The following is a 10,777-nucleotide window of genomic DNA, read 5'->3' on the forward strand; positions in this document are numbered from 1 at the left end:
AGGGGGATCCGTGATTCACAAATATAAAATATTCCGGAAATGGGAAATATAAAAAAATATGGAAAAATAAAAAAGAACTGTAAATTTCAGTTCCATTTAGAGATAATAGATAATACTTTTCATTGGACCCAAAAGACGCGATCTAACCGAGCGAGACAAGGTGCGAATCGTGGTTTTCAGGCCTAGTGACATAATAGTACATTTCGAGCCTAGGCCGTGATAAACTTTTCTGGCAAATATGAGGTTGCAGAACGTACCGAAGGCGAGTTCTGTGATCATATGAGGTAGAAAAGTTCTTTACGGCCGTGTTCGAACAATATTTTTTGTCACTGGGCCCGAAAACCGCTGTTTATCGGGCGTAGTGACAAAAAGTTAATTTCCAACCGGCCATTATTAGAAAAATAATGTCGTAAATTCTATCTCCCCCCATTTTTGAGCATCATCATCAATATATTTGAAAAAAATGAAAGTTCCCCATTCAAGAAAACTCTCTTCTCCCCGCTATTGCCAAAGAAAATGCACGTGAAAGGAAAAAAAATCATCGATTCCAAATGAAACAATTTTTTCCATTACATTAAGCAATCAGAAGTCCCGAGCTCATTCAATATCCCTCCGTCATCAATAAGTATTTACCTCGGGTGCTGGTAAACTCATACATTAACAATGATTTTTTGTCCAGCATCATTAATCAGGTAAAGCCGATTAGATTAATGGTTAATCGATGGGACATCTCGACATTTACCCCGGGATCATAGCCCATTCCCTGTTTCTTTCTTCCCCCTCATCGCACCCATAACTCGGACACACACACGCACACATAGTGGCTAACCTCAAGAGAATAAAATGACAAGACGATTTGCTTGGGATGACTAATGGTCGCTGGCCAGACTCCGTCTCATCCAGTGATTCAAGAAAAAATAAAATACACACCTAAGAAAACCGGTACGACGAAAAGACACCCACGACCTTTTCCACCTCTCTCGAGAGATCTTGGCGCGTCGTTACAGAAATAATGTATCCCGACCTACTTGTGTACTTTACACAGCATTGTCCAATGATTTCCATCGGTACAACACATTACCAATTTCAAAGTTGACCTATTTTTTGTATTTTACAACTCATCAGCATCACTAGAAACAGTTTCCCAGTCTCAAGTGAAGCAAAATGAGTGAAGCGAGGAGAAAAAAAATTTACGAGTGAAAACAGAAAACGAGAGGATCGTAAAATAACAAGACAATGAGTTGGAAAAACTGAGGAAGTCGAGTGGGTGAGGTGGAGGGTCGAGAGAGAAGTAAAAAAGTGACTGGTATCTCTCAGTTGATTTTGTGTATGTTCTTTCGATAATAAACGCCTGCAGACAGCTTGTCGCTGTGCGCGATCCGAACTTCACTCGCAACATCGTCATGAATTGTGCAATTATTTCTCCTCAACTCTCCTCATTCCCCCGTTAGAGGGGAAAAAAATCGATAGATATCTCGAGTGGAGGTTGATCTCAAATGGTACACTATGACCAGAGGCACGTACTCAGAGAATTGAATAAATTTGTGAAATTATTTTTATTATTTAATTATATTAAATTGACAGTGGTATAATTTTTGCTTTGTATGTGGTAGATTGGTAACACATCGTCAAATAGACGATGCTGGTGTGCCACAGATATCGTTGCTAACCTTATATTTATTATCAGTCACTGAGTCAGCCCCACAGGCTGGTCAGCTCTGCACGTTTGCCATTTCGCAATTTTCCCCTTTGTCTTATTTCGTTCATTTTTACACACCGAGTGGCAACCGGAGTGATTCGAATCTGATGAAATATGCTTGCAACAGCACATAATAGTATACTCTGAGTACTCGACACTGGAGAAGCCAAGTGATTCACCTCTTTTTCAATAATAAAGGAGAAAAGAGATTTAAACGAGGCGAATTAAGACGTCTTTATCAAATTCTTTTGCACATCAAATATGAAAAAAATGTATGTGTGGTTCATTTGCTCTGTTCGTTTGAACAGCTGTATCGATAGATGGTATATAGAGCGATGAAATCATGACTTTTTCCGATGACTCTCGCGTGTCCGAGCGTAAAGTCGTGTGTACGCGCGCATCGCCACGTTTTCCGGCGTAGTAAGTGTATTAAACTACTTGGAAAAATAGAAAATGTAGAAAGGGAAAAAAATTGTTACGAGTAAAACACGGGGGCTCGTCACTATTTTCCTGGTAAGGAAAACATGGACTAATTGGTTTAGGATATTATTTAAATGAGAAGTGGGCAATCGCATGTTGTAATAACATTATAAAAGTTGAAATTTCTTAAATTATGAAAATATTATTTTTAATCCAACCGCTGAACATTCTATGCTCTGCACGAAAAGACGAACTGCAGCTCCAGTATGTTTCGATATTCATGAAAAGTAAATTTCCCATCAGATAAAAACGTTTTTCATTGGTATCGCAGTCTCTACTGAGTCAGCAGGAATTGTTCTTTTTTTGATGTAGAAAAAAATTTCCATTTTCTTGATGGCATTACTCACAACCTTCAGTCTTTTCGAATGGCCAAACACGAATATTTGTTTTATTTTTGTATAAAAATATTTATGATTTTTAAAAATATTTCCAGTGCAACTCATTCTTTGTTTCAGAAATTGCAATGAATCATCTCAAATTGAGTCCAAACATTGTGGGAGGGAATTTAAACATGGAAAAAGGAAACGATTAAATCCATTAAAGTGATTTAAATATAACTTGAATTTTGAAGATTAAAATTTGAAATAAATTCTATACGAAAGTTAATATGAAGATTTAATATTCTGGTTGAATTTGGGCTCAATCGGCAGTCTAGTTTTATTGATAATAGTTAATCTAGAAGTGCAAAAATAATGTAGGTTCTTATAAGGAAATTAACTTTTCGAGGTTAGAGAGAAGATTAAAATCTAGAAAAAATACCAAAAAATCAGAAAATATAAATAAAAATGCTATAGGTTGATTGCACCAAGCCCAGTTAAGAAAATCCTCGGTTAATCCTAGTCTGGTCACCTCCGCGGGAATGTGCCGCCGTTTTATTCAGGCTTTAACGTTGCCGAATTTACTCTTCACTGCCCGGGCGCGTTTAGCAAGTTTCCGACAACGTTGCGTGACGGGCCATTTCATTTAACATAGAAAAAAAATTCTTCTGTTGGAAATAATACGTTTTCTTTTAGAATTTTGGATATTATGTTGTTTTGAAACCGCTATAATGTGTTATACACTTCAATTAAAAAAGTAAATTTTTTTTTCATTTTTCGGGTTATCCAGTGAATGGAAATTTATGAATAACAACACGCTGCAGCGTTTCCCGCATATGGTGACCACTCTAGGTTTAAGTATGGGACTGAACATAATCTGCTGAACATATCTGCTGATTAATTTTGATTGAAACTTCATGAAAGGTATTTCACCACAAAACGTGGTGTATCGATGTATCATCACAATTTTCCAATAATACTACTAATTATGAACCATTTAATTGATATTCCCCACCGAATGGATGAATTAGAGCACTCTATGACGAATTCCTAAAATTATTCAGCTCTGAAATAAATTCACTCCAGACATAAATTTATTCTGACGATTTAGAGCTTGGTGCGACAGGCCCTATGCCCAATATAAACATTATTGTCATTGTCAACCTTTTGTACTAAATGATTTTTATTTCTGCGGGCCCGAAATTGCATGTTATGTTGAAACTCCAGTGAAACGAGAGACTACTGTTTAAAAAAATAATGGAAGAGAGAATTTGATGGCTCAATTCTCCCACCCATCGAAATTAGAATTCATGGGAAAAATTATCGACGATGAACAATTATTTGGGAGCTTTTTGGAATTTATTTGTCCTCATTACACTCAACTGGAGTTTATTCATACTACTTTAAGTGAAAACTAAAATCGAGAAACATCAATGAATCGTATTGGAAAACTTGTACGATCGACATAACGCAATGGCTTTCGACGTACACACGTTGACACTAGCATTGACCCAAGCGTGATGTAAACACAAGGGGTTGACAATATTCCTCAACTTCTAACGTAAAAAATCAAGAAAAACCGCCTGGCGCTTAGTGGATGTCATCGTTTAACGTCAAAATCGAACAATCTCGACATAATATCAAATTTCATCCATCGGATAATACCAGTTTATTATAAATTGTCCAGGGTGTTACGTGATCAATGGCATGTGTTCTAACTCTAACGATTGTAAATGTGTATAAATGAACTTGTTAATCACCGGAAAAACATCAATGGCTTCCTCGAACATATCGATTCCACATGTTGCCCAGGGGGAATATGGTGAACAAAAAAAATGGTGGAAGAGTGTTCGGTGGCTCAAGAGGGAGGAAAAAGCCATGTGGATGTCACTGACAATGTAACAGAGCCAACTGCAAAGCCGGTTTGGCTGATTGCCGTTGCTACTCACTATTTATGACATATTTATTGCCGTACGTGAGCATATTCTCGTAAGTTGCATTTATCCCAACGTTCGACGATAAAGAAAATGACAAAAAAAAATTTTATGCCAGGAAAAAAAGTAATTTAAAACTCGTGGATTCATACGGGAAAATTGAATGGCATGGTTTCAAGGTCGAGTGATGACATCGACTCGGCTTTAATGATCATACAATTTTTTTATCAGAAAATTTCTCTTCCACATTCATCTCTGCGTGATGAAGTTACTCTTTTTTTTTTGAAAAGACTCGTGGGTGGGGGCAGAGGGGGTCGTGGCATTAGTATAGCGTGGGCCAAACCCCGTAATTACCTTTATCAAAAACAACTCAACGTGAGTAGGTGGAATTCACGGAAAGCAATTACATGTAAATGTTGGAGCGTCTCGCATGGCAACCCATCTCATTCCCTCACCGCTAATCCAGTTGTCGTATCGACCATTGTGTATAAGTAATTCTGCTAATATATGGGTTTTTCACATTTTCTACTTTACTTAGTCACTCGTTAATGGCCTTCACCGTTAATTCGTGTTTAGAATAATTTTATGCGCTTTATTATTTTAATTTTTAGCTTCACTGCATTTTTCGTGTTTTTTGCTTCCGAATGGAAACTTTGTTATCGCTCAAAGTTCAGTTTCCAAAGTCCCAATATGCGTTTTTTAGATAGTGTCTGTATGTATGTGGGTATGCGTGTGGTCTTTTTTCTTAATTTTTTCCTCCAAATTTTCGTATAAGGGATCAGTCGAATTTCATCGATTTTTTCATAAATCTAGAGTTTAATGAGCTATATTTATTAACACGAATTATAATTCTATTTTTCATACAGATTTGGAAACATTGAAATTTTCCCAAAAATACATTTTTCAACGATCACTCAAAAAATGGCCAAAATGGAATTAGAGTTAGGGCTCAAAAAATTGATAACAATACACTCTTGATTCTTTAAGAATATAAAGGGGTCGCACCATTCGTTGTTGAATTACAGTACATTGTTTATGCGATTTGAAAGACAAAATGGGTTTTTTCATGATTACTGAAAGAATCATTAGTAACAGGAATGAAATCAGAACTTGAAAATTATATTCCAATGCTTTCTTAATCAAGTTGAAAAATGATGAGAACAGCATCATTGCTTATCAAGTTATACAATATCGTCATGAGCTTTTTATATAAAAATCTCTATCTCTATTAAACTCAAGTACCAGTCTATTATGTTGAATACTTATATTCATAGTGATTCATGGTCCCGACTAACTTCTGACAGAGCCTGAGTTAAAGTCTGGCTAAATCCTGAATAAACCTTGATTAAACCCGGACTGAAAACGAATTCTAATCCTGAGAAGATCTGAATGTAGAATTATTTGACAGAACGAAATAATTATAACGCAATATTCGATGACATTTTAATTGATGATAGTACTATAACATGAAAAAATAGAAGAGAATAGTGAAATAAGAATTTAAAAACAGAGAGGCCATTCGGGAACAATTTGCTAATTTATTAGCAGCAATAACTATACCCATTTATGAAAAAATAAAATTGCCCACTTGGTTTTTCTTAGTGCAGACTGATAAAGTTGAGTTTTTCAAACGTTTTATTCCATGTTGCTGGTCGAAAAAGTATTTTACTCTCATTAAAATACTTCGAAAATATCAGAGTTTTTATGAAAAACATTTGTACAGTAATTTCTATAATTATTTTCACTCTGGCTCTTCAATTACGAGATTGAGGCGTATCACAATTTTTTCCTCGTCTCATTTTCAGTCCTCTATCTGAGATATTTTCATACACTCCACGACCTCGCAACTCAGCGCTGGTCAGCGTCAAGAGTGATGGGCATATTACCGTTATCTCTGACTCCCGCTTTCCTGGAAGCCACCTCACAACCTATCCAAGAGGGCTATTTTGTTTCGTCTTATTGAGACACTTATATTTTATTCTCCCTCGCCGGGGTGACGTCTTATTCTCAACCGAGTGGAACGATGTTTTTTTTCATCAATCTGCAGAAAAGGAAGTGAGTGGATTGAACGAAAAAGGACAATTATCACTCGGTGTTTTCCTCCAATCAATTTGTTACAGTGTATAATGTACTATATGACGTGACATAGTTGATAGCAAGTAATAAATTTCACTGTCGTTCGTGATTTTTATTTCATTCGCCTTCAATTAAATATAAAAATGCGGGCAGTTATCAGTGCTCACTCTGCTCGATGGATTTCAGCATGCACAAGGGGTTATTTGAAACGAATACTCGATTACCAACAGAATTAATTACAAAAAATACAGAAAATAATTTGATTTTACCTCGTAAAAAAAATTACTGAAATCGAAAAAAATTCAATCGTTTAATGAATTTAATCCGACAGTAAAAGATAAACGTTTCCAGAGATATACAGATGCATATCAGTAGACATCAAATGAATCACATCGCGCATTACGAATTACCGTGCGACCATCGATGCAGAAATCATCGAAGAATATTGCGAATTAATGAAAAAAATGAGTCATAGGGATCCAGAGAACAACCTTGCTCGACCAATGAACTGTTGAAAATGAGAAAATGAGAAAAATACTCACCCGCTTAATTAATTTGATCCTACAGTTGAAATTGATATTGCTAAAAATATGGATTAGACAGCGACAGATCTGGACACTATTTTATGAAATTAAATATAAATACTAATTGAGATAGATATTTCACGTTGACTAGTTCGATCAATCAAATACCATTTATTTATTTGTTTGTTCGACCGACGGCGGTGGCTGTGTGGTTAGAGCAGCAAAAATTGTTACGTTTTTAGGCGCACAAAAAAGTTAAAACTTTTAAATATTAGTTGCAAAGGTAATTGCACTTTAAATAAAATAAAAGGTTATGAAATTCAATTCTAAAAATACCAAATAAACTAGAGAGTCACTAATGGACCATAAGTTTAAACAATGTGATGATGATGTTTAACATAAAAGTTTTTTGATTCTGGTTTTTAAGATATGTACATATGTAAATACTAACTGTTGATTGAATAAAAACCTTGAAAAAAAGCGTGTGGTTAGAGTGTGGAATTGGCGCACGGTAGACCAGGGTTCGAATCCCGGCTGGGGGGGCAAAATTTGTGACAGTGTGAATCTTACGGTTTCATTTGTCGAACGGGAGTTTCGCAAGAGACTACTGTACCTGGGCAGGTTTTTCTCTCAAGTGAGGTTTTCCCTTGTCCTTCGGCGAATGCGGTGCAGGGGGTTGGGGGGTGGGCAGGGAGCAAATCGTAAAGACCCGAAAGGGTATACGAGAAAAAAAATTATGTTTGTTCTTTTGAAATTGAAATAAAATACACATTTGATCATTTATTTCAACGAATTTATAGTACTATTTCATTATTGGAATCTACAGGAAATGATTTCCATGGTAATTTTGTCGTGGAATTACGTTTGCTGGATATTGCTTCACATCATTAAGGTGTATCCCAAGGAAACAGGTTTTCCATACGATTATTCCCATGTTGTTCACAGATAATATTCATAATATTCTCCAGCTATTGAAAAAAATGCTAACTAGCTGTACTACAGAGTTTAGGAGATAATAAATAATGAAATGCGGGCTTCTAGCACGCGAGGCATAGGCCAACCGGGGGTTATGGGTCCCCCCCGAACTCGATTTTTCCATCTTATGAGAAAACGGTTGTTACGATGTTCTTAAAAAACGAATCCGCGCTAGACTGATAAATTCAAAATACGGTGAATTTTTTGTAAAATTTTGTACAACATAATTTCTGCGATATTCAACTCTAAAAAGTAAAAATTTCGTGAAATCATTTCTCATTTGATTCAAACAATTAATTAACAAATAATTTCATATTTGATGCAAACAGTTGTTGTTGCCTTAATCAACAAAATGTGAGGATAGGAAAACTCAATAACTTATGAGAATACAATAAATTAATTCATTTAGTCGAATGGCTGTTTCTGTTCTAATTTTTTCTCTTAAAATAACTATATATTTAGAATTTTTCCAAATAGTATTTTCCTTTATCGAATTATACAAATACTATCTCACTTTTCGTCATATTTCATCAATTGAAAATAGAAATTATTTCGAATATTATTTCGTTGACTCGAACTATTCAAATACTGTTCTATTCCCAATGTTCAATAATTCTGAAATAGTAATTATTCATGAATATTTCAAATAGTATTTTGTCCACTTCTGATCAGCAGACATAAAAAACATTAAATCAAACATTGCGTGTAACTTTCGATGCAGAAGTTATCTCAAAATATTTCCAATCGATTACGTTGTGAGAAATCCAGAGAGCAGTTTTGTTCTGCATATACCAAGAGTCAAAAATAAAAATAAGGAAAACTCCATCCGTTCAATTAATTCAATTCTCCACTAAAAACAAACATTGTTAAAAATATAAAAAAATCAACAGCCATCAAATGAATGAAAGCAAGCATTACGAACAGCGGTACATCCATCGATGCAAAATTCACCGAAAAGGAACATTTCAAATTTTGCCCAGTTCCACACAAGTTGATTTAACGAATATTCCATTAATTGATCATTGTGCCAAAGTGGGCAATGATAAATGCCCGTTTGTTTTCAAACTCTCGTCCTCCCACTGGTTTTCGCCAATTAGACAATATTTGCGATTGAATTAGCACACACTGAGTGCCAAGCAGTATAAATACGCGTTTCCTCCTCCCCCTAACCGAGAGCTCATACCTACCAGCAACCACTAGACTAGGCTCGTTCGTTAATCCAGCGCGTGTGTCATTCTGCCGAACACACCCACCTCGTTAATCCCGATCACTCTCTCGTATTACCAGTCACCAATCAATCTACCATGATCCGGTCGATTTTTCGTCCACTCAAAACAAAGTTCCTCGACACTCTGATTTTTCACTATGGTTTTTTTTTATGTTTCTCATTCGCTTTTATAACGACCGAAAATAAATATCTCACGATTTTTATTTTCCATGATCAGTTGAGGACTTTGTTTACAACGTGAAGGGTAAAGCCGGAGTAAGAGAGGATATTGTTATGTGGGACTTCTAAATAGATCGTCGGGTATTCCACTGGAGTAGAGAGCTGTTTACATTTTCTTTCTATTTCAGTGCAGAAATAAGTTTCGTGATATTTGAGATGCCTGATGTTTACTGGGATACCGACCTCAGTTTTTAATTTCAGTTTTTAATTTCTATACAGATGGAAAATGCATACACGGAGAAAAAAATTCTGATATCGAGACAAGTCATTTTTCTTCAATCGCTTAATTTTCCCAGGCATCAACTCACGTGGCCCGAGAAAGGTCTCATGCTTTAGAATATTCTTGCATTTATTGTTTTCATGACTTTTTTTATGGACTTCCAATGTTTCGATATGCTTTCTAAAAAAAGTGTGGCCAATATCTCGAATCGAAAGTGAGAATTTGAACATGACGGATATCTCGAACGAATGGAGAAATTAAGGCGGTTTTCGTGAGTACAATTGTCTGGCGGTGAATTTTCATGAAGCCCGCCTAACAAACAAAGAGAATTGAATACCATTCTACGAAACATGAATAAACGAATCGTAATTGTCTAAATCGTTCAGGTCAAATGAAAGTAGAATAATTCTACTATCTTTCTATTGCGTTTACTCAAGTTTTTTTCGAACAAAGTTGATTAGAATTAATAGTTAGAATTATGAGATTATCTCACATTTTTGCCGTTAAGAATAGGAGAATCTGAATGCAATATGGTCACAAATACAAAATTTCTAATATGAATAAAAAGAAGGTGTGACTCGATATCCCAAATTAAGTTTTAATTTTTAATTTGGTGTTGAAAACACGACATAACAGTATTCTAAGCACGGAATTATATCGATGAGATGAACAACAGATTAATGGAATTACCGCGTGAACTAACTTAAAATTGATAACAATGTGAGCACACACTTTTACGAGTATCAACAAACCATTGAATCCCAAAAATTCACAATCTAAAATGCGTTCTAGAAGGAATTGAATTCTAATTATGATTAAAATCTTATTCAGTGAGCATAAGAATTAGAACATGAGCAAATCATTTATTGTAATATAAAAATTTAAGGGGCGACTACTATGAGTTTTAAAAGTCATGGGCTATTGGAGTGAGATTTTTCATACATTGAAGATCGATTATATACGTCTAGAAACAAATAAGTAGTGCAAAAAAATGATTGTTTATTGTTTGTATTCTCCGTAGACACTTAAAATGTTTAAAATAGTCCAGGGCCTCCAATTTTTGAGCTACAGAATTTTGTTTTCACAAATTTCTTTTTTAAATGTC

At 35.2% G+C, this 10,777-nt stretch overlaps 1 protein-coding gene across 2 annotated transcripts in view; it reads left to right on the top strand.

Annotated features, from left to right (window-relative positions):
• LOC107047950 (transcription factor sox-2) overlaps positions 1–10,777 on the top strand; it is a 161,176-nt gene that overhangs the window by 111,960 nt on the left and 38,439 nt on the right. Inside the window, exon 1 of one of the 2 annotated variants that reach the window (XM_015270906.1) lies at positions 3,306–3,354. The exons of the other annotated variant lie outside the window; for it this stretch is intronic. The gene's annotated coding sequence lies outside the window, so the exon portion shown is untranslated. Of the gene's footprint in view, positions 1–3,305; positions 3,355–10,777 lie in introns of those variants that run through there. 2 annotated transcript variants of the gene reach the window in all.

This window comes from Diachasma alloeum, unplaced genomic scaffold (genome assembly GCF_001412515.2).
Source record: "Diachasma alloeum isolate Michigan unplaced genomic scaffold, Dall2.0 Dall_scaffold_00176, whole genome shotgun sequence".
In the NCBI taxonomy this organism is placed as follows: domain Eukaryota; kingdom Metazoa; phylum Arthropoda; class Insecta; order Hymenoptera; family Braconidae; genus Diachasma; species Diachasma alloeum.